Genomic DNA, 4,876 nt, shown 5'->3' with positions numbered 1-4,876 from the left:
GGTCCAAAACATCACCACCCCCAAAAAGAATTCAAACCTAAGCCTTTCACATTACAAAGCCCTTTCAATTAAAAGCAAAGATTATAAAGTAAGGCATATTTAAGTTTGCCTCTGGACTCCATTGCTTATTAGCTTAGGTAAGCAATGTCTGGTAGGCTTACTATCATATTTCATAAAATGGGACTATTGACCATTTTCTCAGGCCATTAAACTAAAGAAGATAATTTACCTTAAACATTTTGCAAAGTAACTGGCTCATAGTTGCTACTGTGTGTCATGGAGTCAATTTTGACTCATAGCAACTCTGTATGACAGAGTAGAACTGCCCTATAATGTTTCCTAGGCTGTAATCTTTATGGGAACAGATCACCAAGGCTTTCCTCCTGCAAAGCAGCTGAGTTCCAACTGCTAACCTTTCTGTTAGCAGCCAAGTGCTTAACCTTTGTACCACCAGTGCTCCTTGGTTCATAGTTAGTAAGGGAAACAGTAAACACGTCTCTGCAATCTCCTTTTCTTAAGAAATCACAAGAGGTATGAATTACATTTTTACATTTTAACATTTTAACTAGATTTTTAATTATTTCCATGATACTATTTGAGGGTACACAAACATACATTATGTGTGTGGAACTAGGATGACCACATATCAAAACATAGGAGGAATGGATTCTAGAGAACTTAACTACCAAGAAGATGCCAGAAACAGAGACCAAGACTAATCAGTGAGATGCCTTTAAAGAGGAAAAATGCAAAGCCACAAAGAATTGGTCAAGGGGAAAATAAGGAACAAAGGAAAAAGTGCTTGGCACATTTTTTAAGAAAATTAGGAATTCAAATCCATCTGCTCAATTTCCGACAAAGTTTAAAAAAATAAAAAATCTAACAGAAGGCTTGGTCCGCTCTAATAGCTGGATAAGAATGAAATACTAACTGGAAATACCATTTGGCAGCATACAGAAGGCTGGGACGGCACCATGAGAGTCAATTTCTGCCCAAAGAATGAGGATAACCTGTGACCAACCCCAGCAAAATGCTGAAGAGTGGGGCTCAGTATGAGATAGTGGAATGGGATCTACCATTTCTCTTGGAATGTTGGGCCCTGCTTTTGTAAAATGTTGAAAGAGAACTGGACTCAACTACATTCTGGCCTTTGATTTCCATATGCCTACTCACATGTCTGTTGCTTTTAACTGCCAAGAACATAAGCCATCAATTGCCAAGGAGAAGAGTCTGAGAAGGTCTTTTTTCTCCTGTATCTTCCAGCCTAGAGTAGGCAGAAAGGAATTGACTGCTGATAATTCACTTGTATTCCTGTCTGATAGAGAAGAATAATGGTTCTTTTCTCAGTTGCTCTTAATCCTTCCTAACTATTGAAGAATTTTTGTCCCAGTTCTCCCTATTTTAGTAAGGGAAAATATGGTCCCCTGGTTTAAGAGAATCCTCATTTCTCTACGTCTTGATGATTTACAGAGTTGCTTTGTTGTTGCTGCTGCTGTTTTCACTCTTCATCTGGATAACAGAGTTGATTAACTCATAGACGTCTTACAGCTAAAAAGTCAGCAAAATCACCTCTGCTATTTAGGGTAGAACAAGTCTAAACTACAAAGACTTCCCAAGACATTGTACATCTTCTCATATGTTCTATTTCATAGGGTAACAATCTCCTAGCAGGAAAACCTTCCCTATTTCTGTCCTGAATTGCTTGTGGATTTCAATGAGGATTCAAAGAAGAATTTTTCCCTTTTTGTCATTCATCAAATGTTTATTGAGCATTATTGTGTGTCAAACTTTAGACACTAAGCATTTTTTTTTTTTAACTTTGTCTCACTTTTTCTTAGGAACTTACACTTATTCCTAGTTGCCAAATGTATCAAGTCAAAATCCATACACTGAACATTGAAGATTCTACCATATTAACTCACTTAATCATCTTCCATTACTTCTCAAAGCTTATAAGCATCACACATTTCATGTGACAAGGACTTCCTTTTTAAAAGAAGGTTTAATAAACCAAGATCATATGCTGGCAATCCATCTGCTAAGACATGCTTGTTCCCATCTGGTGCCCACCATCATCTTTCTTGTTCCAAATGTGAAGCCTCTATAGCTCTGAGCTCCAGGGATACATCCTCACATCTGCAGAATACACAGGCAAACATTCTGCTGCTCTGCATTTCATACAGTGAAGGGGTGGGAACTCTCTGAAGCTGCCCACATCTGCCTGGGAAGCTCCTACAACCATTCCAACATACTAGCCCAAACCACACTGGCCACAGCCGCTTCTCTATGAGACTACCTATGTAGGTAGTGCAAGCAGTTAATGAAGTTGGCTACGAACAGAAAGGTTGGCAGTTCAAGTCCACTCACAGGCATCTCAGAAGAAAGGCCTACTGATTTACTTCAAAAAAATCAGGCACTGAAAACTCCGCAGAACACAGTTCTAACTCTGACACACACAGTTGCCATGAGTCTCAATCAACCCAATGAAAACTAGTTTAACTGCCTACCTTCTGAAGCTCTTTTCCTGGAAAGGAGGCCACTTGGAAAGCAGAATCCCCAAAAGCATTTGGAAGTTTATCTGTGCCTTGAGTTTAAAATCTACTCAGAAAAACAAAACCTGAGCTTTGCCTCTTCTATCTTTATGCATGTGGGCTGTAACAATCCTACCCTAGTAGATGCCTGAAACCATGGATATATATGTGTGTGTGTGTGTGTGTGTGTGTGTATATATATATATACATGTTTTACCTTATATGTACATATTTATGACAAAGTTTAATCTATATAATAGGCACAGTAAGAGATTAATGACAATAACTAATAATAAAACAGAATAACTATTAGGTAAAATAAAGGTTACTTGAATGCAAGCACTGTGATGTCGTGACAATCGATCTGATCACTGAGACAACTACTAAGTGACTAAAGGGTGGGATGGGAGTACATACAGTGTAGATACTCTGGACAAAGGGGTGGTTCACGTCTTGGGTGGAACAGAGCAGGATGATGTGAGATTTCATCACACCACTCAGAATGGCACATAATGTAAAACTTATGAATTGTTTATTTCTGGAATTTTCCATTAAATATTTTTAAAACACAGTTGACCGTGGGTAACTGAAACTGCAAAAAGAGAAACTGTGGATAAGTCAGGACACTGTGCTGTCTGAAAGGTGAGCATGGTTTGTTTAGCAGAATATACTGAAGAAAGAAGCACAGTTGGAACATTTCAAAATAACTATTCCCCTATGTAAGTAGAAAATTCTAGGTTTGTCTCTGCTTTCCTTAATCAAGGAATGACCTTGCTAAGTCATGGTCAGTTGCATATCTCTAGTCACCCTTCAGTGATATTATATAGTTTTGTCTGGAACGGTAGATCTGTATTACTTGATTGGGGAGGAGTGGGTGGTTATATTTAGAAGCATTCAATAATTAAAATCACTTTCTACTTACCTTCTGCAAACACATCTTAATGATAGAGTTCCCTTCAATTCCATTAAAAGCACAGTTTTAATGAAATCTGTTATCTCAGCTTCTTTTAAGGAGATATGTTCCCAGTAATTCTATTTTAAGGGGACTATCTTTTCTTTCCAGTCTTTATTCAAAAAAAAAAAAAAACCCACATACCTACTGTTGCCTGTGATCTCTCCAAAAGAACTGAAGATATAGTGAAAGAAAGGGGGTGAAGGCAGGCAAGGAGGAGCACCCAAGGGAAGCTGCAAGCTCTTTTCATCAAGTCATCGAGAAAGCAGAGCATAAACAAATAAAGCTTCAAAGAAGTGCAATCTTTAAATAACCTTAAAGATTCATGATTCAAGAAGAGCCTTGTAGACTTTGCTTTGTGGTCAGGTCCCAAGGTCTTCCTGACTTCCCAAGGAGCACTAAGAAGGTCAAATCTCAAGACTTCTTGACACATTCTCAGTTCAATAGGAAAGATTGATTTATGCAAAATTTCTTACTTACCTTCTGAAAAACACATAGAGAGGAGAAAGACAAATAGAGATGAATAGGCCAGCAAAATGGATCATTGGCTATTTTTCACATTCAAGACCACAACTTGCTCATTAGCTAAAGGGTACTGTCCTACAGATTTGCCTGACGGTGTTGGAACCTCCCAGAGAGGGCAAGGATATCCTAAGAGGCTGTGGAAATCAGAGTTACAGAACCCAAAAGACATCTTACTGGTGGCAAGAGCAGCTTCTGAGTTCTTTCAGCTAATTCAATTTGCCCTGGCACAACTTCCCTTTGGACTTTAAGATCTATTAAAAGTATATGAGATAAATGAATAAGGAGTAGCACTTTTTTTTTTTTCTTATAGCTTTGCTTAGAAATTCCCAGGAGATGCCATTTGGTAGTTTTGGTGATGGCAGTAGTGACACAATGATAGTAGTAGAAGTGGTAATAGTGGTAAAAAGAACAATAGTAGATAACATTTATTATTTCTACTTACCTTCTGCAAACACATCTTAATGACAGAGTGTTTTATAAACAAGCATATGGATTCTTTTAACAAATCTGAGATACAGCTATTTATACTCTTCTTCTACAAAGGAAGAAGGTAAGGCTCAAAAAGAGGGTAAGTTTCATATCTAAATCACCCACTGTTAGTATGGGTCAGAAATCAAGCCTACACACTAGAACTCTAATACTCAAGGTCTTCCCACAATGCTGTATTCCAGTATGTAGGACTGTAAGATGAAAAACCATTATCTGTCTCTGATTGAATATACATGGCATTAAAAAAAAAAAAAAAAAAAACTGTTACTTCATTAACATCCTTCTTTTGTGTGTGTGTGTGTGTGTGTGTGATTTGGGTGAAGATTTGCAGAGCAAATTCACTTTCCATACAGCAGTTCACATATACTTTGTCTCATGT

The sequence above is a fragment of the Orycteropus afer genome, unplaced genomic scaffold (genome assembly GCF_000298275.1).
Source record: "Orycteropus afer afer isolate SDZICR_OR568_19922 unplaced genomic scaffold, OryAfe1.0 scaffold00216, whole genome shotgun sequence".
Lineage (NCBI taxonomy): Eukaryota > Metazoa > Chordata > Mammalia > Tubulidentata > Orycteropodidae > Orycteropus > Orycteropus afer.
This window is presented reverse-complemented; position numbering follows the sequence as displayed.